Source organism: Neovison vison, chromosome 4 (assembly GCF_020171115.1).
Source record: "Neovison vison isolate M4711 chromosome 4, ASM_NN_V1, whole genome shotgun sequence".
Classification (NCBI taxonomy): domain Eukaryota; kingdom Metazoa; phylum Chordata; class Mammalia; order Carnivora; family Mustelidae; genus Neogale; species Neogale vison.
In genome coordinates, this window is record NC_058094.1 from 128,417,017 (window position 1) to 128,441,448 (window position 24,432).

Below are 24,432 nucleotides of genomic sequence, written 5' to 3' on the forward strand. Positions count from 1 at the left end.
CTCTTCATCTGATTCAGAACCTGCATCTGAGAGCAAGACAGCCTCCCAGTACCTCTGTGTGGGAGAAAGAAGAGAAGCATTCTTACACTCTTCCTACGTGTGCAGTCCTTAGGCAAGAATGTCAGATTTTAAATGTGTCCCTCTAGACCAGTTCCAGAGTTTCTAAAACCATCCATTTCCTGGAACAGGTAAATCCTGAAGCCCTACAGTACCCTTTGGAATTACATATTTTTTTTATTTAAATAAACATGAACCCTAATTTTGCATCCCACCTTCCTGGTCTGAACGGTGTTCGGTAACTTGCTGGAGTATCGAGTGGTTGGTTCTGTCTCATGAAGGCCTGTCTCCACTCCCGAATGTGTGTCCTCTACCGGCCAGAAGTGAGGACATTCCTCAGTAAAGCCACGCACATGTCAGACTTGGCCTCACGGTGACTAAGTTCTCTCCTAGGGAACTAACGGAAAGTTGTTACAACCTGCTGGGCAGCTTAACTCACATGCTTTGGCTTGAGGTTGTGACCTGCTGACTGTGTGGACTGGGGAAGCAGGGAGGCTTAGGGCATGGGAGGAGCTACTATTTAATGTTGGTGTTAACAGCACGGGTTTGCAGCCACACAAATCTTGGTTCAAATCTCAGCATGACCTGTTACTCATGTGGATTTAAGAAATCAATCATCCTCAATCTGAGCCTGAGGTTACCTTCACCAGGCTGTTACTGACAGGAATGTGCTCCTCCTTCCCAAGGCATTTGCTTTGGACAGGTTTCCTTCCTTTATTCTTCAGAGTAGATCATCTCTGTTGTAGACTTTACAAGCGTCCTTGAATAAGAAAGCGTAATTAGATGTCTGGGGATAAATCTCGTTCATTGTCTCTTAAATTACACCACCCACTTCCTAGGCTTAATAAACCCTGACCCAGGCCTTACAGAGGAGCAATATTTAAAGTTAGAGCAATGTAAAGGAAATGGGATTGCACTTGAACTTCCTACTGCTTTGGTTATCAACAGATTCTAGAGCACTGAGAGTACCAGTAGCATGGAATACTGAATCTTAGATTATTTGATCCTTCAGTCCTGGCTATTGTCACCAATTATTTCTGGTCTTCTCACTGCATTCCTGGGGATAATAAAAGACGCCACAGGAATTTATAGTACATGGGGGCGGGGGGGAGGCTTCTCTCTTCCGAAGAACTTCAGAGCAACTTGTTCTAAAACATTTAGTCACAAAGGTATTATAAGTCTCAAAGAACAGTTCAGAAACCCACCACTATCAGAATGTTTTTGGTCTAAAAATGTCAGCTAGAATCCACTTTAAGTTCCGAAATTATTTCTGCATCTTTAGTTAAGATTTACTTCACTCTGGAAAGATCCTAGCACACTCTCACTAGTCCTCTGCTTTTGACCTCCTGCATTCTATTCAGCCTCCCCTGGTTAAAGTTGGTGTTCTTTTTTTTTTATTTCCTTAACTGGGTTGGGTGATGGGCCTTAAGGAAAGGACGTGATATAATGAGCACTGGGTGTTATATGCAACTGATGAATTACTGAATCTACATCTGAAACTAATCATACACTGTATGTTAACTAATTTAATTTAAGTATGTAAAAAAAAAAAAGTTGGTGTTCTACAATAAGTTTTTCCACAGGTCTTCCCTATGAGGCTTAGACTGAGGGTAACTGATTTCTCAAGTTAAATATCAGATAACTTGACTGAAGATCTGCACTTTCCACCCCTAAATGCTCTCCTGTGCAGAGCATTCAAGGACTTGGCTGTCCCAGTGTTACTTACCGCTTGTGTCCATAACGGATGCACTTGGCTCTGAGCTAGAGGATGTGGGGCCAGCTGTGGTATTTTTTACAAACAAGTAGTCCAGAGGGAGGTGGTTCTGGAAGCGCTGCTGCTGAGAACACCAACGAGGGACTCGAGCTCTCTGGGTCTTCCCACCACACTGTTAGCCGATGACGCTCATCGTCCTGTCTTAAAGCCTCAACCTCAAGTTCGAGGGAAGAGAGCAAAAAGCCTTCTCCGTGTAAGGCTTTGCATTTTTATTTTGTAAGAGAAGCCCTTCCCAGCAAAAGCCCTGTTATCTGTCACAGACATTCACCTGTTTGGGAAAATCTAGTACTTTGATTCCCCAGCTCTAAAATAAGGAGAGGAAGGGAGAAGGTGGATGAACATGGGTGTCGAATAGAACAATTTGTAGTGTGTGCAATGTGCTTCAGCTCCCCTTGCCAGAACCTTACACTCTCAGTAGTTGCCGTCCCCCACTGCCCCACATGCTTTCACGGGGCTGCATAGATAATCTTTGCTCACTTCTGCCTGAAATGTACATTCCCAACGAATCCAACTACCAAGTCCTGCTCACGCATCAAGACTCTGCTAAAATGCCACCTCCCTACTGGGCCTTCCTTGATTCCCACCCTGGACCTCAGGAGGAAAGTGCTCCTTCCTATCTGTCCCTTTTTTTATTTGCACATCCGTCTTTCCCGTGAGCCTTTGAGCTCCTCAAGCAGATGCTAATATCCAGTTTTTCTTAGCATCTCCAGTTCTGAGAACCTACTTCTATAAGGCTTATATATAGGCCTTACTATGTCAAGCAGTGGAAACATTTTATGTAATTAGCTCAGTCTTCACAACAACTCTAATGTACTATTCTTACCTCCATTTAAAGATGGGGAAACCAAGACACAGAGAAGTTAAGTAATTTTCCCCAAGTCTCATAGCTGGTAAATGGCAGAACCAGAATTTGAAGCAGGTCATCTGCCTTTAGAGCCTGATACTGATCAGTTTGGGGTATAGGTGGTTGTGGATAAATTCTGGAGAGAGTATCCACAGATTTTATTGGATACGCAAAGTGATGAGTATAACCCTTCCCCTTCAAAGGAAGAATAAAGTTTAAATCTATAGCATTGGATGATGAGGCTGAAGACGGTTATCAAGTCGAACGTGGTCTTTCAGCTAATCATATGAACTGCTATTTCTGAAGGGTAAATTTGAAGGATCAGTGAGAATGTTTTTAATGGGGAAATCCAAGTGAAGTTCCTATGGCTGATGATTAATATAAGAAATGTTATTGGCTATCTGTTCTGTGGTAGAAATAGAAATCTCTGGAAGGACAAAAAGGATTGATAGGTAAGACCTCTCAGGCAGGTGGAAGGAGACAACAAGGAAATAAATGATCTAATCAAGGTATGGACAGAATGCAGCAGAATGCTGATGGGAGGACTTCCCAGATGGTGTGCTGTGGGACTTAGGTCGTGATGGGTGATGAGACATTTTTGGTGAGTGCCATGGGGGCATTCCAGGTAGAAGGAACAGCATGTGCGAAACTACCAAGGCATCTCACAAACACTTGGGGAACTCTACAGAAATGGCATGTGGTTGAGAAATAAAAAGAAAGAAATACCATGTGGTTGGAGCTCACGGTACACACAGACAAGTGATGGCTGTTGGGCTGGGCTTACACCAGTTGCATATATCCAGCATGGTTCTCTTCTTTCTTTTTTTTTTTTCCCCCATGTTCAGTCAGCCAACATACAGTATACCATTAGTCTTTGACATAGTGTTCAACAATTCATTAGTTGCCTGTAACACCCAGTTCTTGTCACAATACGTGCCCCCCTTAATGCTCATCACCCAGTTACCCTATCCCCCCACCCCTCCCTTCTGTAACCCTCAGTTTGTTTCCAGAGTCCAGAGTCTCTCATAGTTTGGTTCTCTTATTTCTTACAAACGAAACCTAATGTTGGGTCTCATACTGCACCTTGGTGATCGAAATGAAGATTCCCTGCTCCTACAGAATTCACGCACATTTTTAAATATCTGTGCAAACAGGTGAGTGAGAACCAAACTGTCCTACTCTCTGTATATACCTACTAACATATAAAGCACATTCATTTGAAATAATTGAATTTACCTGCACTTAAGAGCAAGAATATCCTTTACTATATAGTTTAAATGCTAAATTTATTTCTGTGATTAATGTTGCATTAAAATCTTACTTTAGGGGCGCCTGGGTGGCTCAGTGGGTTAAGCCGCTGCCTTCGGCTCAGGTCATGATCTCAGGGTTCTGGGATCGAGTCCCGCATCGGGCTCTCTGCTCGGCAGGGAGCCTGCTTCCCTCTCTCTCTCTGCCTGCCTCTCCATCTACTTGTGATTTCTCTCTGTCAAATAAATAAATAAAATCTTTAAAAAAAAAAAAATCTTACTTTATTTTTTTCAGATTTATGCAAGTTCAAACTTAAAACATGTTTTTGCTAATTAAAACACGCTAAACCTTAGAAAAAATACTCTTGGAATTTTATTTATTTACTTATTTATTTTTACTATCAGAATTTTAAAATTAAGAGAGAAAATTGAGAGAAGTATAATGTCAACTAAAAAAATTTTTAAAGAAGACTACATGTTGATTGATCTCTTTTTTATGATTACTACTATAATTAGAAACTATTTTCACACAGGGAAAACGCTCCTGATTTTCAAGTCTGTTTACTTTCCTGAATGGATATAATGAGCACTTAATGAGATTATATCCACACAGAGAAGTTAAATAGAAAATGGCAGCAACTGAAGGGTTTGGGGTTCTTTATTCAGAGTGCCTATCGGGAGAGTATATTTAAACCTCTAAATCAAACAAGGAATTTCTAAAAGCAAATGCTTGGAAATATCATGTGGATTGAGCAAATATTAAAATCGAGCCTGGGGCCATGGTGTTTGTCAGCCTCTACCCTTCCCTAGGAAGGGGCCTGAATGTACCAAGCCTGGCAGGCCTACACAACAGCAGGAAGGTCATTATGGCTGGAAAATAACCATGTGTGAGGGATGGGAGTCAGGGATAAGATGAGGTTGGGCAGAGAGGCAGGGACCGGCATCTTATAAGTCAGGGAACGTGGTTGGTTTTTTATCCCAAATGTGGTAAGATGCTATTGGGGTAAGAAGGCATCATGTTCTGATCAAAATTTACCCAAATGTTCCTGCGGCTCTGTGTAGAATGGAAGCAGTTGCTTTCTGCTTCCAGCTATCATGAAGCAGCATGTGGCACACTAACACAAAACACCTAGAAAAGCCAGATAAAATTTAAAAGAAGAAAAAAAAAAGATGTGTGATCGTGAAAGGATGTTCAGGACAACAGGACTTGTGTGGCCAAGATCCTGGAGAGGGGGATGCCTGGGAGGCTCAGTCGGTTAAGCATTTGCCTTCAGCTCAGGTCATAATCCTGGGGTCCTGGGATCCCACGTCGGGCTCCCTGCTCAGCAGGGAGCCTGCTTCTCCCTCTCCCCCTGCCTGCTGCTCCCCCTGCTTGTGCTCTTTTCTCTCTCTGACAAATAAATAAATAAAATCTTTGACAGAGAGAGAGATCACAAGAGGGCAGAGAGGCAGGCAGAGACAGAGAGAGAGGGAAATAGGCTCTCTGCTGAGCAGAGAGCCTGATGTGGGACTTGATCCCAGGACCCTGGGATCATGATCTGAGCCGAAGGCAGAGGCTTTAACCCACTGAGCCACCCAGGCGCCCGGTCATCATAAGTTTTCTTGTAGTGTTCAGCAATTCATCAGTTGCATATAACCCCCAGTGCTCATCACAACATGTGCCCTCCTTAATACACAGGTGCCTATTCTTGGACTTATCAGAGGTAGATTTTAAATACTATTTTATGTTTTTAAACTTAAGAAGCTAGACATAAATAATAAAAATAAAACTAGAAAATGCCCATCCACTTTGAAAATTTAGCAAAATCTTAAAAATCTAGGGGTCAAGGAAGATATCATAATAAAAACTAGAAAATATTTTGAACTGAATAATAATGAATATATGACATATTTAAACTTATGGGATGCAGCTAAATTAGAAAATAAGCCGATCCCAGTGATGTGAGTTTCCATGTGATTAATCTACTATACCAGTACTGTGAAGAAGATGAATGCAGAAATCACTGAACTAGAAAACAATACCTGACATAGAAAGTTAACAAAAATTACAATGTAGTGATTGTACTTGTATTAAAAAGATGAGTATTATGAAAATATTTTGCAAATAAATTTGAAAATTTAGAGGCAATGGGAAATAATTTTTAATAGCCAAAATTACAGACTTCATTTAGATTTCCTCAGTTTTCCCTATATTTTTCCCAGAGTTATTATTTTTTGTTTGTTTTTTATTTTGTTTATTATGTTATGTCAGTCATCACACAGTACATCAATAGTTTTTGATGTAGTGTTCCATGAAATGGGAAATACTCTTTACATTATTATTTTTATCATTATGTTTATTAAGGGACAATCTACAAACAAAAATACAATTCACTACATATGACAAAAAACTACATTAATTTAAAGCAGACATTTTGTGGGGAAGGTGCCTGGGTGACTCAGTTGGTTGAGCATCTTACTCTTGTTTTTGTTTTTTTTTTGTTTTTTTTTTTAAGATTTTATTTATTTATTTGACAGAGAGAGATCACAAGTAGGCAGAGAGGCAGGCAGAGAGAGAGAGGAGGAAGCAGGCTCCCTGCTGAGCAGAGAGCCGGATGTGGGACTCGATCCCAGGACCCTGAGATCATGACCTGAGCCGAAGGCAGAGGCTTAACCCACTGAGCCACCCAGGCGCCCTTACTCTTGGTTTTGCCTCAGGTTATGTTCTCAGGGTCATGAGATTGAGCTTTGCATTGGGTTCTGTGCTCAGCAGGGAGTCTGCTTGAGCTTTCTCTCTCCCTCTGCCCATCCCCCCCCAATAAATAAATCTTTAAAAAAAAATTAAGCAGGGGCTCCTGGGTGGCTCAGTGGGTTAAGCCACTGCCTTCAGCTCAGGTCATGATCGCAGGGTCCTGGGATCGAGTCCCGCATCGGGCTCTCTGCTCAGTGGGGAGCCTGTTTCCCTCTCTCTCTCTGCCTGCCTCTCCGCCTACTTGTGATTTCTCTCTGTCAAATAAATAAAATCTTAAAAAAAAAATAAGCAAATGATTTGATTATAACAAGGTTTCAGGATACAGGGTTAATATACAAGAAGTCCCTTGCTATCTTGTATACCAACAATGAACAACTGGAATTTGAAATTAAAAACAACACATTTATATTACCATCCCCAAATGAAACATTAGCTATATATCTAACAAAATTTGTATTGGAAACACTTAGCTATATATCTAACAAAATTTGTATTGAATGAAAACTACAGTGAATAAATCAAAAAACTAAAAAATAGATATATGTTCAAGGATAGGAAGATAACATTGTCAAGATGTTAAGCTCTTTCTAATTTCATCCATAAACACAATGTAGTCTTGAAATTCCAACAAGTTGTTTTTTGGGTATTGACAAACTGATTCTAATCTTTACATGGAGAGGCAAAAGACCTAGAACATCTAACCAATATTGGAGGAGAAGAACAAAAATGGAGGACCAATGGTACCCAACTTCAAGGCCTACTATAAAGCTGCAGTGTCAAGAATATGTGGTATTGAGGGGGAAAAAAAAAAAAGATAATGAAAGATCAATGGAACGGAGTAGAGTAGAGAGCCCGGAATTAGACCCCCACATAGTCAACTGATCTTCGACAAAAAAATAGAGACAATATAATGGAGCAAATATAGTCTTTTCAACAAATGGTGCTGGAAATCCACATGCAAAGAAAAAAATCTAGAGACAGTCCTTATACTCTTCAAAAAAATACTTTCAAAAAAATAATTCAAAATGGATCATAGACCTAAATGTAAAATGCAAAATTATAAAACCTCAGATATTAACATAGGAGAAAATCCAAATGACCTTGGATTTGGTGATGCCTTTTGAGATACAATACCAGAAGCATGACCCATGAATGAAAGAATTGACAAGCCGGACTTCATTCAAATTAAAACTGCTCTGTTAAAAACTGTATCAAGAGAATTAGAAGATAAGCCACAAACTGGGGGAAAATATTTGTAAAGGCATAGCTGATAAATAGCTATTATCCGAAATATAGAAGAAATTCTTTTTTTTTTTTTTTTTATTTGACAGACAGAGATCTCAAGTAGGCAGAGAGGCAGGCAGAGAGGAAGGAAAGCAGGCTCCCTGCTGAGCAGAGAGCCCGATGCGGGGCTCGATCCCAGGACCCTGGGATCATGACCCGAGCCAAAAGCAGAGGCTTTAACCCACTGAGCCACCCAGGTGCCCCTAGAAGAAATTCTTAACACTCAATGAGAAGAAAACAAACAGTCGATTTAAAAATGGGCCAAAGATCATGACAGGCACCTCACCAAAGATACCCGGATGGCAAATAAGCACATGAAAAGATGTTGCACACCTTATGTTGTCAGGGAAATACAAATTAAATTAGCAAGGAGACACCACTGCACACCTATTAGCATGGCTTAAATCCAGAACACTGGCAACACAAACACAAACACTGGAGAGGATGTGGATCAATAGTAAATCTCATACATGGCTGGTGGGCTTGCAACATGGTACATTCACTTTGGAAAAGAGTTTGGCAGATTCTTAACTAACTATACTCTCTTAAATGACCCAGCAATCAAGGTCCTCGGTATCCAGAGGATTTCAACACTTATGTCCACACAAAAGCCTGCGCAAGAATAATTGCCAAAAATTGGTGCAACCAAGATGTCTTTCAGGAGGTGATTGGATATATAAACTGTAACAGGTCCGGACAATGCAGTGTTATTTAGCACTAAAAAGAATCAAGCTACCAAGTCATAAAAGACATAGTGGAAACTTAAATTCATATTACGAAGTGAAAAAAGTAGATCTGAAAAGACTACATACTGCATGATTCCAACTATATGACATTCTGGAAAAGGCAAAACTATAGAGACAGACAGTAAAATGTCAGGGGTTTCCAGGAATGTGTAAGGGAGAAGGATGAATAGGCAGAGAGCAGAAGACATATAGGGCCGTGAAAATACTTGGTATATTACGATGGTGGGTGAATCTTATTTTACTTTTGTCCAAACCAATAGCATATACAACAGGAAGAATTAGCCCTCAGGTAAACTGTTGACTTGGGTGATTATGATGTGTCAGTGAAGATTCATCCTTGGTTTAAAAAAAAAAAAAAAGGTGCCATTCTGGTGAGGGATGTGGATGATGGAGGAGACTATGCATGTGTGGGACAAGGGGTGTAGGAGAAATCTTTGTTCCTCCCTCCAGTTTTGCTGTAAATCTAAAAGAGCTCTAAAAAATAAAGTCTTTTAAAAATAGCTTTGGCTCCTCCAGAGTTTTTGTATTTTCTGATAAATTTTAGAAAGACCTTTGAACCTGTAAGAAAAGAAGTTCTAGAATTTTATTTGGCAATTTGTTGAATATTAACTATTCCATTCTATGAAATGATATATCTCCACTTATTTAGGTCTTTAATTCCTCTTGACAATAGATGTGGTTTTCAGTATAGAAATCTTGCCTATGGGGGGGTGTCTATTGTAAGTGGAATCTTTTTTCATTTCATTTCCAGTTATTTGCTTCCTATATATATAAATTTTCTCTATTAATCTTGAATCCTGCAGCCATACTAATTTCACTTGCTAATTCACTAGTTGTTTCATGTGAAGATATTTAAGTAAACAAACATACTACAGCAAATAAAAATAATTTTACTCAATCCTTCCTAAATTTATGCCTTTTGACTTGTTTTTGGTGGTCCGCCTTATTGCAATATGCAAAGCCTCTAGTACAATGTTAACTGAAGTGATGATGGAAGGCATCTTTGCTTTATTACTGATATTAGGGAGAAAGCATTCAATATCTCACCACAAAGCATAGTGCCACTAGATTTTTGTAGATGCTCTTCATCAGCTAAGAATGTTTCCTTCTATTCCTAGTTTGCCAAGAATTCTTTTATTAATCATAGGTGATGTTGAATTTTGTTAAACACTTTTTCTACAGCTGTTGAAATGATTCCACAATTTTCACATTTATTCTATTAATTTGGTAAATTACCATGATTGATTTTATTTTTTTATTATTACTTTAGGTTAGTCATCATTAGTCATCGTTAGTTTTTGATGCAGTGTTCCATGATTCATTGTTTGTGTATAATACCCAGTGCTCCATACAATACGTGCCCGCCTTAATTCCCATACTCAGCTCACTCATCCCCCACCCCCTTTCCCTCTAAAACCCTCAGTTTATTTCACGGAGTTGATAATCTCCCCCATCATGTTTTGTCTCCCCCTCTGATTTCTGCCCCCTTCATTTTCCCCTTCCTTCTCCAAATGTCCTCCATGCTATTCTTTATATTCCAGAATAAGTGAAACCATATGATAATTGACCTTCTCTGCTTGACTTTTCACTTAGCATGATCTGCTCCGGTTCCGTCCTGTTGATGCAAAAATTGGGTATTCATTCCTTCTGGGTATTCTATTCATTCATTCATTCATACCCAAAATTTGGGTATTCTGTTCATTCTATTGAATATTCTATGGATATTCATAGAACATTGTATGACTATTCTATTCATTCTGTTCTTTCATTCTTTCTAATATTAGATCAACCATGCTTTCCTAAGATAAATTCTACTTGGTCAAATGTGTCATTATTTTTATATATTTTTGAGGTTCTTTTACTAATGATTTATTAAGGATTTTTACATGTACATTCATGAAGAATCTTGATCTGTAATTTTGTTAGTCTGGTTTTGGTATAATTGTAATCTGGTCTTATGAAATTAGTTTTGAAATTTTCCTTCTTTTATATATTCTGGAAGGATGGTGTATAATTGTTGTTTTCCTTCTTAAATGTTTAATAGAATATATAGATGAAGACATTTTAGACTGCAGTTTTAAATATGTGAGAAAGTATTAAAACGTGAGTTCAATTTTTAAATAGAAATAGGGCTATTCAAATTAACTATTTATACATGGGTAAGCTTTTGTAATTTATGTCTCTCAAGGCATATTGACATTTTTCTTCATGCAGTTTTTATAGGGGTGTTCCAAATAGTATTTTATTGTCCTTTAATGTTTATAAATTCATTAAGAATAATATTTTTCTCATTTTTTTAATGGTGAACTATATTTTCTCTTTTTTTTGTTAACCAATCTATATATGTTTTTATAAATCTTGTTAATTTTTTTTTCAAAGAACCAGGTTTTGATGATGATTTTCTCTATTTTTCTTTGTTTTCTATTTCTTTCTATTTCTACTCTTAATTTTATTTCTCTCCTTTGTTGCCTTCTACTTACTTTAGGGTTATTTTGCTGTTCTGTTTCTAGCCTCTTAAGGTGACATTTTAGGTTTTGATTTTAAACTTATTTTTCTTCTATAATATGTTCATCTAAAACCATTAATTTTCTTTAACCAGTGGTTTAGCTGCATTTCATAAAATTGATATTTTTTTATTTTCATCATTCAGTTCAACATATTTTTCAATATCCCTTCTTTGACCCATGGATTATTTTGAAATAGATGGTGTAAAGTCTAAATTTTAAGGTTTTCTTAAATATCTTCTTGTTACTGATTTCTAATTCAACTTAAATGTGGTCAGAAAACATACCTACTGTGATTTCAGTTCCATTTAAATACATTCAGTCATGTCTTACAGTCTGGTATACAGAATATTTTGGTGGATTTATTATTTACAGTTGAAAAGAATGTGTATTTTATGTTTTATGTAGTAAAAATTAATTTCTTACTATCTAGTTTTTATCAGTTGCTGAGAAAATTGGGAGATGCTTAAATTCCCCTGCTATGATCATGGAATTATCTATTTCTCCAATTCTGCCAACTTTTGCTTTCTGTATTTTGAGGCTCTCTTTTGTTAGGTACATGCATAGTAATGTTGTCCTGATGAATTGGCCCTTTTAACATTATGAAATATCTCTCTTTGAAATACCCTGTCTTTGGCAATCCCCTTTCTCTTGAAGGCTATTTTATCTCACATTAATATAGCAACTCCAGCCTTCTTATATTTAATATTTGAATGGTATGCCTATTCTCATCTATTTACTTTCTAGATATTTGTGTTCCTATATAAAAGATCCATATCCTGTAGACAGTTTTTCACCTACTGTGATGATCTCTACCTTTAAATAAGAGTCTTTAGTTCATTGTCATTTTTTTTTTTTAAGATTTTGTTTATTTGACAGAGATCACAAGTAGACAGAGAGGCAGGCAGAGAGAGAGAGGGGGAAGCAGGCTCCCCGCTGAGCAGAGCGCCCGATGCGGGACTCGATCTCAGGACCCTGGGATCATGACCTGAGCCGAAGGCAGCAGCTTAACCCACTGAGCCACCAGGCGCCCCCCATCATCCTCTCTTTTTTTTTTTTTCTTTTTCCAATTTATTTATTTTCAGAAAAACAGTATTCATTATTTTTTCACCACACCCAGTGCTCCATGCAAGATGTGCCCTCTATAATACCCACCATCTGGTACCCCAACCTCCCACCCCCCCCGCCACTTCAAACCCCTCAGATTGTTTTTCAGAGTCCATAGTCTCTCATGGTTCATTTCCCCTTCCAATTTACCCAAAAGCACATACCCTCCCCAATGTCCATAACCCTACCCCCCTTCTCCCAACCCCCCTCCCCCCAGCAACCCACAGTTTGTTTCGTGAGATTAAGAGTCACTTATGGTCTCCCTCCCTATCCCATCTTGTTTCATGGATTCTTCTCCTACCCACTTAAGCCCTCATGTTGCATCACCACTTCCTCATATCAGGGAGATCATATGATAGTTGTCTTTCTCCGCTTGACTTATTTCGCTAAGCATGATACGCTCTAGTTCCATCCATGTTGTCGCAAATGGCAAGATTTCGTTTCTTTTGATGGTTGCATAGTATTCCATTGTGTATATATACCACATCTTCTTGATCCATTCATCTGTTGATGGACATCTAGGTTCTTTCCATAGTTTGGCTATTGTGGACATTGTTGCTATAAACATTCGGGTGCACGTGCCCCTTTGGATCACTGTTCATTGTCATTTAATGTCATTATTCATATGGTTGTATTTAGGTCTGTTCTTTTATTATTTTTTTGTCTGTCCTCTTTATTTTTCAGTTTTTCTTTTTTCTTGTTTTGGATTATTTGAATACTTTCTAGAATTCTGTTTTAATTCATCTGTTGGATTTTTAGCTACCCATTTTTGGATAATTTTTTTTTTGTAGTTGCTTTAGGGACTACAATATACCTTCTTATATATTCATTATCCACACAGACTTAATACTATACCACTTCACAAAAATGTGGTAACATTTCAACAATATTTACCTGTGCCCATGATCCTTTATGTTATGGTTGCCATATATAGTACATTTTTCTTTTTTTTTTTTTTTGAGGCTTCTGTTTATTTTTTTTTTCAATTTATTTATTTTCAGAAAGACATTATTCATTATTTTTTCACCACACCCAGTGCTCCATGCAAGCCGTGCCCTCTATAATACCCACCACCTGGTACCCCAACCTCCCACCCCCCCCGCCACTTCAGACCCCTCAGATTGTTTTTCAGACTCCACAGTCTCTCATGGTTCACCTCCCCTTCCAATTTACCCAAATTCCCTACTCCTCTCTAACGCCCCTTGTCCTCCATGCTATTTGTTATGCTCCACCAATAAGTGAAACCATATGATAATTGACTCTCTCTGCTTGACTTATTTCACTCAGCATAATCTCTTCCAATCCCGTCCATGTTGCTACAAAAGTTGGGTATTCATCCTTTCTGATGGAGGCATAATACTCCATAGTGTATATGGACCACATCTTCCTTATCCATTTTTCATACATTATAAACCCCACATAACTATGTTATAATTTTTGCTTTAAACAGACATATATGTATTTTAGGGGTGCCTGAGTGGCTCATTTGGTTAAACAACTGACTTGATTTTGGCTCAGGTCATGATCTCAAGGTTGTGAGATCAAGCCCCATATCAAGCTATACACTGGGTGTGGAACCTTCTTAAGATTTTCTCTCTCCCTATGCCCTTCCCTCCTCTCCCCTCTCTAATAAAAAAGACCAGACATATGTATTTTAAAGAAGTTAAGAAAAAGTACAGCCCCCTATACTTTCCCCATTTGTTTCCTATTTCTAATGTTTTCACTCATTTCTAAAGATCTGAGTTTTCCTTCAGGTATCATCTCCCTTCAGCATGAAATCTTTCCCTTGGCATTTCTTATAGAGTGAGCCAGGTGACAGTTCTCTTAGTTTTTTGTTTATCTGAGTGTTTCAATTTCATCTTCATCTTGGAAGATATTTTCACTGAATATAAAATTCTGGGTGACTGGTATCCCCAGTACTTTAAAAATGTAGTTCCACTGTGTTATGGTCCCCATAGTCTCTACTAAGAAATGTGTAATGATTTGAATCATTGCCCTCCTGTATGGAATGTGTCATTTTTCTTTGGTTGGTTCAAGTTTGTCCCTTTATCTTTGGTTTTCAAGTTTGATTATGACATTCCTAGATATGGTTTTTATATAAGTTTTCTAGGTCATACATTGTCCTGCCACATACAGAACATATTATTTCATAATTCTGGAAACTAGAAGTCCAAAATCAAGGAGTAAGCAGGGCTGATTCCTTGTGATTGCCTTGAAGGAGAATCTGTTCCATGCCTCTGCCCTAGCTTCTGGTGATGCTGGCATCTTGGTCATTCCTTGGCTTGTAGATGTGTTGTTCCAATCTCTGCCTCCTTCTTCACATGGTATTCTCACCATATGTCTCTGTGTCCATATTCCTCTCTTCTTATAATTACAACAGACACATTGGACTAGGGCCCAGTCTACTGATCTCATCCTAACTTGATTACATCACAAAGATTCTATTTCCAAATATGATTACATTCACATGTTTAGAGCTTCAACACATTTTTGGAGAACAACATAATTCAACCTGTAAGTTTTCTTACAGGTTTTCTTCTAATTTATCCTGTTGGTTCATTGAACTTCTGGGATCTATAAACTTATGTTTTTACCAAATTGGTGAAGTTTGGCCTTCATTTCTTCCAATATTTTTCTGTTGAATGCTCTCTCTCCTTTTTTTCTTGGACTCCCAATATTATATGCTAGACCTTTAGATATTGTCCCACAGGTCTCTAAGGCAATTCCCTCCCTTCTTGTAATTGGATCATTTCTGTTGATCTGTCTTCAATTCCACTGACTCTTTATCACCTCCATTCTATTTTTATCTCTATTCAGTGAATTTTTTTCATATATTAGAATTTTTAACTCTGAAATTGGAGTTTGGTCTTGTTTTTCTTATTTATGTTTTGCTGATGATGTTTCTTATCTATATATTCATGACAAGTATATTTTCCTTTACCTCACTGAGTGTAGTTAAAATAGTTGCTTCAGGGTCCTTTCCTGATATTTCTAACATATGTGCCCCTTTTTTGTTGTTATTCATTATTTTGTTGTTTTGTGGTAGCAGGCAGTTAACTTGGTTGGGCTCACACTGCCGTGAACGTGGTGGCCAGCAGTTCAGACTTCAGTTCAGTTCTTTAAGATGTAACTGCAAGCTGATTTCATTTTCCCTGTACCTATATGATTCTGTGATCAGCCAGAAACTTGGGCTGAGTTTAAAAAAAGAATTTGTTGCTTTCATTCTTTGCCTTTCTTCTTTCTGGCACTTTTCTTTCACTTTTTGGTGATGCTGGTTACTGCAGGCTCCTTTGCCTGGTTTCTGCCAGCCAAAATGATGATGGGGTTTTTACTGAAGTTTTAGCTACTCTTTACCACTATTGGAGTAGACTATAGCTACATTCAAGTCAAAAACCCCCAGTCTCTTATTTCAGTGAACAGGTTCTCACAGTTCAGCTGTATCACAATTATAAGCAATCCTTTAACATTTTTCTGGACATTGCCAGAATTTGAATTTTTTGTAAAGAAGCAACAATGGCTAGCTGTCTTCTGTGGTATTCATTTTAAGTGTGCTATTAAAATTTATTTAAATTTAATGAAGGGGAAAAAACATGTTTATCTTAGTAGATCCAGAAAGTGTAGTTGATAAAATTTAATATCTATTCCTGATTTTTAACAACTTTCAGAAAACTGAGAATAGAAGAGAACTTCTTCACTCTGAAAGAGGACTTAAAATATTAAGAATAATAAGAATAAAATCTAGAGTAAACATCATATTGAAATACTTTACCTTGAGAACAAGATAAGGATACATGCTTTAGCCACTTCTGTTTACTGAAGATCCATTCAATGGAATAAGGCAAAAATAAAGAAAATATATCACAGTTGGAAAGGAAGACTTACTTATTCTCAAATAACATTGTCATATAAGTGAACAGTGTAAAATAATAAACCATTAGAATTAATAAGTGAATTTAATGTCACTAAATAAATAAAAGGTTAATATATAAACACACACTATTTCTACATGCAAATAGAAAATGAAAACTTTAAAAGATGCCATTTACAATAGCATCACAAAACATCAAATACCTAGGAGTAAATCTAGCAAAAATGTAAAAGACCTCTATACTAAGCACTGCCACATTTCTGAGAGAAATTAAAAACACCCTAAATAAAAGAATAGATATTATATACTTAAGGATTTGAAAATTCAGTATTGTATGGGGGCAATTCATTCTCAAATTGATCTGTGGATTCAGTGAAATTTCAAACAAAATTCTAAGAGGTATTTTTAATGTCACTTGACAAGCTAATTCTAAATCTATACAGAAATTTTAAAAAATGGCCAAGAATAGGCAGGAAAATCTTGAAAAAAAAAAAAGGACTTAAGTTTACAGATGCTATGATAAATATAAAGCTACAGGAATTACAATGATATGCATTGGCATAGAATAGATGAATGGCTAGTTGAAAAGATTAGAATGACAAATTAGATACACACGTAGTATCACTGTTTTATGACAACAGTGGTACTGCCATATACAGTAAGAGAAGGATAGCCTGTTCAGAATTTGATGTTGGGTCAATGCGCTGTCCATATACAAAGCACAGGAGCCTCGAATGTAGTCTCATAGCATAGACAAAAATCAGTTCCCAATAGATTGTTAATCTAGCTAGAGAAGTTTAACAATAAGGTTTCTAATTCATAACATGAGAATTCCTTCGTGACCTGATGGAAGCCAAAAAAAGGGGGAGGGGCTGTTAAGTAGAATATGAAAGCATTAACCACAAAGCAAAACTTGGTTAATCGGATGACATTGAAATTACAGATGTCTGTTCCTCAAAATTCTACATTAAGAACAAGCCACAGAGTAGGAAAATATATTGAACTGTATCTAGATAGCACTCACTACCTCTACAAATCAAGAGGAAAAGGACAGACACTCACAGAAAAATGGAGCAAAGACACACCCAGGCACCTCCCAGAGGAGGTTGTCCAAATGCCAATAAACATATAAAAAGCTTCTCAGCTTCATTAGTCATCCAGGACTAAAAATTAAAAGTGCAGTGTGATTCCACTGCACACCCACCAGCATGGCTAAAATGAAGGAAATGGACAATGACTACTGCTGGTGAGGTATGGAACAAGTAAGACTCACACTCTGCTGATAGTGGGGGCGGAGTGAGAGGGAGGAGGGGGAGAAGGGACATCAGTTAGGAGGCAGTTGCCAAAGCTAGGTGGGAGACGATGAAGCTTGGACCAGAAAGGTGGCAGTGAACATGGAGAAGTGTAGATGTAGATATAATTAGCCATTATGCCTCACTTTTGTCTACTGGGTCCCTTCCATATCTCCCAGATACCAGGCACTTAAAATAGGGCTCTAGCAGGTAGCTCAGAGCAGCATCTAGTGCTGGGGCTGGCTGTAAGTCCAGTATTAGGCACAAAAAAACTCAAAAGATTAGCTTACAGTTAAGCAAACCACAAACCACCAGATGTGTCAGATGTGGGCAAAAACTCACAAGAGTCAGGCTTGGGCTCGACATTTAGAACATTCTTGTAGATGCCAAGTGCTAATAGGCTGTTACCAGAGTTTTCACATTTAGTCACCCCAGCAACATCACGAGTAGGTAAGAATGAGACTTATTGTCAGAGAGATTGCCAAAAACCTCACTGACCAAGCAGAGCAAGTGGACCACGTTAGGCTACAAGCCTCTTGCTCTAGAGATGAGATAAAAGACCCTGGCTAAGGCCGTGATCTCTAAGGGCAATGCTAGATGATTACTGTAATCAGCCAGCCCTAACAGGCTTTAATCAAGCTCTGATTGGTTTACAAAAGATGGTTAACCTCAGTGCTGGTTGATTAGAAACTGAAAGGTAATTTAATCAGAAGTTAAACTGTACTTATAACCTGGACTAGATGAACAGTTTTCATAAACACAAAAATCACATTCATGGAAGAAAAGCATTCTTCAAAATGCAAAGCTGGCACTGATGGTACGAGAGAAGCCCTAGACAACAGCCCTGTCCCAGGACAATAGTTTTTTGTCTTGTTTTTTAAAGATGTTGTTTATTTATTTGCCAGAGAGAGAGCGAGAGCTCAAGCAGGGGGAACAGCAGGCAGAACGGGCAGATGGATAAGCAGGCTCCCTGCTGAGCAGAGAGCCCAATGGGGGACTCAATCCCTGGACCCTGGGATCATAACCTCAGCCAAAGGCAGCCACTCAACCAACTGAGCCACCCAGGCGTCCCAGGACAATAGTTTTTAAAAAGATTTTTTGAATGGGATGCCTGGGTGGCTAATTTGGTTAAGCTGCTGCCTTCGGCTCAGGTCATGATCCTGGGGTCCTGGGATCGAGTCCTGAATTGGGATCTTTGCTGAGCGGGGATTTCTGCTTTCTCATCTATCTCTGCCTGCTGCTCTGCCTACTTGTGATCTCTCTTTCTCTCTCTCTCTATGACAAATAAGTAAATAAAATCTTAAAAAAAAAAATCAGGGCACCTGGGTGGCTCAGTAGGTTAAGCCTCTGCTTTCAGCTCAGATCATGATCTCAAGGTCCTAGGATCCTAGGATCGAGCCCCGTATCAGGCTCTCTGCTCAGTGGGGAGTCTGCTTCCTCATCTATCTCTGCCTGCCTCTCTGCCTACTTGTGATTCTCTCTCTCTCGCTCTCTCTCTCTCTCAAGTAAATAAAAAATAAAAAATAAAGATTTTTTATTGATACAAACTATGATAATCTCAGCACCAAGTAAGTTATTTTAATTGATGAACTTAGGAGCTGAACACTTTTCTGAAAGGAACTCGTGAATGGAACACCAGCATAAAAACACAAGGGGCTCGGCTCCAGAGCTACTGCCTCTGTTTCCCAGGTGATGCCTGAGGCTCCTGCACTGAACTCAGAGGCACACAGTTTGGTGTCAGCTGGCTGTTAAGCTAATGACATCCAATAGGGCTGATACCAAAATCAAAGGTGAGGCTAGAGTCAGTAAGAAACAGATCGAAGTGGATTTCCAAGAATAAAGACTTGAGAGTTAAAGAAATCAAATGCAGATGAGCCAAAGAGGAGGAACCAAGGAAGACAAGGATGAGGACTAGGGGAGCAGACAGTGGGAAGAGGCCGTGGGAAATTTCAGAGGAGGCATGCAGTTGTGCTTAGTGTAGCCATATAAGCTGGTCGCATTTATTTTTAAAAATGAAAGAAAAAAAAAAGCAGTGTGGACTAAGTCATAGAAACCAAATCCTGTGCATTCTCTTTCCTTATTCATTCAGCAGAAATTCTGCTTTGGTAAGGCCCATCCCTGAGAGTGATCCTGTCCTTTTGGGGGCCTACAGCAGGTCCCCATCTTTGCCTCCCTTATGCTTGTCTTGCAGGAAGTAATGACTGTTCCCCAGGGACAAATTCCAAGTCAAGTGTTTAATCTATTTAGCTTTGTCAGCTTTTCCAGTGCTGTAGGTAATTAACCTGGAAAACCATAAAGATATATGAACAAAAGCAAATATAGATAACAGTATTTTTAATGATAAAAATATCAGGGAAAATCAATAGAGTTTGTGTCATATTATCAATGACTTTAATTTGCAAATTTTTTACAACAGTATTACTATTAGGCTATTGATTTCCTGTATTCTAACATTATTATTATGGTGCTACCATGATTAATTAGCTAATCTCACAGTTCCGGGGGTTTTGTTTGTTTTAAATTTTTTTTTTAAAGATTTTATTTATTTGTCAGAGAGAGAGAGGGAGAGAGAGCGAGCACAGGCAGACAGAATGGCAGGCAGAGGCAGAGGGAGAAGCAGGCTCCCTGCCAAGCAAGGAGCCCGATGTGGGACTTGATCCCAGGACGCTGGGATCATGACCTGAGCTGAAGTCAGCTGCTTAACCAACTGAGCCACCCAGGCGTCCCGGTTTTGTTTGTTTTAAAGAGAATATATTTATCTTCAAAAAAAAAAAAAAATCTGGTAAACTAGGCTACTAACTGCGTCTGTCTTTGGCTAAGAAACCCTTGTATTTAACGGAGGCGTTACTGGGTATGGGTGTAACTTAGAACATTTGTGAAAGAGACGTTCAGACAGAAGTAATACAGCACTAGTCTGTTGACTTCCAGAGTGATGGAAAGGGGGTACCAGGCAGCCCACACAGAACATGAAAAAGCAGAAAGCAAATCCACCTGACGTTGCAGGGAAGAGGAGGGAGTCTGGCTCCATTTGTTGGACCAGCTCTTTAGATATGGAACACTTAGGGGCGCCTGGGTGGCTCAGTGGGTTAAAGCCTCTGCCTTCGGCTCAGGTCATGATCCCAGGGTCCTGGGATCAAGCCCTGCATAGGGCCCTCTGCTCAGCGGGGAGCCAACCTCCTCCTCTCTCTGTCTCTGCCTGCCTCTCTGACTACTTGTGATCTCTGTCTGTCAAATAAATAAATAAAATCTTAAAACATACACACACACACACATACACACACACAACTCCACTGTTAAAGATATGGAACCCTTAGTGACCTGACTTTTCCTATGAGCCCACAAGTGCCAAATCTAGGCCACACAGCATACCCACTGTTTTAAAAAAGTTCACGTTTTAATATAGTATTTTAAATATTCACCTCTCTTCTTGTGCCTGGAAACATACAAAATGCATACAATATAGCAAGATAAAATATATTTAATATAAGCGAGAAGAAGGAAATCAGAAAATAAATTTTAGGGGTGCCTGGGTGACTCAGTGGGATAAGTCTGCCTTCGGCTCAGGTCATGATCTCAGGGTGCTGGGATCGAGCCCCGCATCAGGCTCTCTGCTAAGCAGAGAGCCTGCTTCCCCACCTCCCTTCCTTGCCTGCCTTTCTGCCTACTTGTGATCTCTGCCTGTCAAATAAATAAATAAATAATCTTTTTTTTTTTTAAGGAAATAAATTTTTAGTACAAAGATAAAGGTAGTACACAAAATGAATGTTCAAAGTCTTGTGCACCCTCTAGAAGAATGTTAGGAATGACTGAGGAGAAAAGGCCTTCTGATCTCAGAGGAATGGTCACACAGGTAGTGTAGTGCTTAGCCTAGAAGACAAACTTTGGTACTTTTCATACAAATGCTGATTTTGATTTGCAACTAATTTTATTTAGAATTTGTGCAACTGTCTATGTTAACAAGTAAGATATTTTTAATTTTATTTTCTTACATTATTGTACAGTTTGTAGAAAAGGTGTCTCGTCCTCAGCAAATCATTGGGGTAGCTGTCTCCTTTTTTATTTTTACTTTCTTTGAACAGTTTATATAAGAAAAGATTATTTACTCCACGAGTTTTGGTAAAATTTACTTCTAAAGTGGCCTGGAGACAGAATGATTGATTACAAAGTCAACTGTTTAATGTTACTAATTTATTCAGGTTTCCTATTTCTTCCTGAATCTATTTTAAAATTTTTTCTAGAAAGTACCTATTTACATATGTTTTCTATTTATTTTTATAAAATTGTTCATAAAAATACATACAAAATACAAATGTGGAGGCCATATGCTATGTGTGTGTATATATGTACAATTTTTATGTCTCTACTATTTCTCTTTATATTAATCTGATGCCTTGATTTTATTCACCTAAAGGGCCCTGAAAATTTGTGGCTGGTAAACTCTCTTAAGTTTTTTTTTATTCAATTAGCTCATTAGTTTTAGATCTTGTGTTCAATAATTCATCAGTTTCTCATAACACCCAGTGTTCATCACATCACATGCCCGTCTTAATGCTCATCACCCACTGATTCCATCCCCCACCCATCTCCCCTCCAGCAACCTCACTTTGTTTCATATAGTTAAGTCTCTCATGGTTTTTCTCCCTTTGACTTCTTCCCATACAGTTTTCCCTCCCTTCCCCTATGATCCTCTGCGATGTTTCTTATATTCCACGTATGAGTGAAGCCATATGATAATTGTCTTCTCTGATTGACTTATTTTGCTCAGTATAGTACCCTCCAGTTCCATCCACATTGATGTAAATTGTAAATAATCATCCTTTCTGAGGGCTGAGTAATGTTCCATTGTATATATAAACCACATCTACTTTATCCATTCATCTGTTGATGGACATCTAGGCTCTTTCCATAGTTTGATTATTGTGGATGCTGTGAATGTTGGGGTGCAGGTGCACCTTTGGATCACATTTGCACATTCTTTGGGGTAAATACCTAGTATTGCAATTCCTGTGCTATAGGGGTAGTTCTATTTTTAACTTCTTGATGAACCTCCATGCTGTTTTCCAAAGTGGCTGCACCAACTTGCATTCCAACCAACAGTGTAAGAGGGTTCCCCTTTCTCCACATCCTCTCCAGCATTTGTTGTTTACTGTCTTGTTAATTTTAGTTATTCTGACTGATGTAAGGTAGTATTCTCATTGTGGTTTTGATTTGTATTTCCCTGCTGCCAAGAGATGTGGAGCATTTTTTCATGTGTCTGTTGGCCATTTGTATGTCTTCTTTGGAGAAATGTCTGTCTATGTCTTCTGCCCATTTCTTGACTGGATTCTTTGTTTTCTGGGTGGTGATTTTGATAAGTTCTTTCTAGATCCTGGGTACTAGCCCTTTATCTGATTCGTCATTTGGAAATATCTTCTCCCATTCCATAGTTTGCCTTTTAGTTTTGTTGATTGTTTCCTTGCTGTGCAGAAGCTTTTTGTCTTGATGAAGTCCCATTAGTTCACTTTTGCTTTTGTTTCTCTTGTCTTTGGAGATGTGTCTGCAAGAAGTTGCTGTGGTGGAAATCAAAGAAGTTACTACTGTCTGCATTCTTCTCTGGGATTTTATGGATTCCTGACTCCTATTTAACTCTTTCATCCACTTTGGGCTTATCTTTGTGTAAGGTGTAAAAGAATGATCAGTTTTATTCTTCTGTATGTCACTGTCCAATTTTCCCAGTACCATTTATTGAAGAGACTGCCCTTTTCCATTTGATATTCATTCCTGTTTGTCAAGAATTAGTTGACCATAGAATTGAGGGTCCTTTTCTGGGTTTTCTATTTTATTCCATTGATCTATGGGTCTATTTTTATGCCATCGTACTTTCTTGATGATTATAGTTTTGAAATATAGTTTGAAATCTGGTATTTTGATGCCATCAGTTTTGGTTTTCTTTTTCAACATTCCCCTGGCAATTCAGGGGCTTCTCTGGTTCTGTACAAATTTTAGGATTATTTGTTCCAGCTCTGTGAAAAACGTCGATGGTATTTTGATAGTGATTACATTGAATTTGCAGATTGCTCTGGGCAGCATAGAAATTTTAACAATATCGGTTCTTCAAATCCATGAGCATGGAATATTTTTCCATTTCTTTGTATCTTCCTCAATTTCTTTCATAAGTGTTCTGTAGTTTGTAGAGTACAGATCCTTTACCTCTTTGGTTAGGTTTATTTGTAGGTATCTTGTGTTTTTTGATATAGTTGTAAATGAGACTGATATCTTTTATTTCTCTTTACCTCATTGTTAGTGTGTACAGATACAACTAATTTCTGTGCCTTGATTTGATATCCTGCCACATTGCTGAATTCCTGTATGAATTCTAGAAGTTATGGGGGTAGAGTCTTTTGGGTTTTCCACATAAAATATCATGTCATCTGTGAAGAGGGGTTTGGCTTCTTCTTTGCCAATTTGAATACCTTTTATTTCTTTTTGTTGTCTGATTGCTGAGGCTAGGACTTCTAGTACTATGCTGAACAACAATGGTGAGAGTGGGCATCCCTGTCATGTTCCTGACCTTAGGGTAAATGCTCTTAGTTTTCCCCCATTGAAAATGATATTCTCTGTGGGCTTTTCACAAATGACTTTTATAATAGTGAGGTATGTTGCCTCTATCCCTACACTGTGGAGAGTTGTAATCAAGAAAGAATGCTTTGTTTTGTCAAATGCTTCTTTTGCATCTACTGAGAGGATTATATGGTTCTTGTTCTTTCTGTTAATGTAGTGTATCACATTGATTGATTTGCAGATGTTAAGCCACCCTTGCAGCCCAGGAATAAATCCTACTTGGTCACGGTGCATAATCCTTTGAATGTACTGTTGGATCCTGTTGGCTAATATCTGGTGAGGATTTTGGCGTCCATGTGCATCAGGGATATTGGTCTGTAATTCTCCTTTTTGGGAGGGTCTTTGTCTAGTTTTGGGCCCAAGGTAATGCTGGCCTCA

The 24,432-nt window shown here is 38.4% G+C and overlaps 1 protein-coding gene across 3 annotated transcripts in view; it reads left to right on the plus strand.

The window, feature by feature from the left end:
- Window positions 1-24,432, plus strand: part of HECW1 (HECT, C2 and WW domain containing E3 ubiquitin protein ligase 1) — a 460,654-nt gene that overhangs the window by 307,997 nt on the left and 128,225 nt on the right. The gene's annotated exons all lie outside the window — the stretch shown is intronic.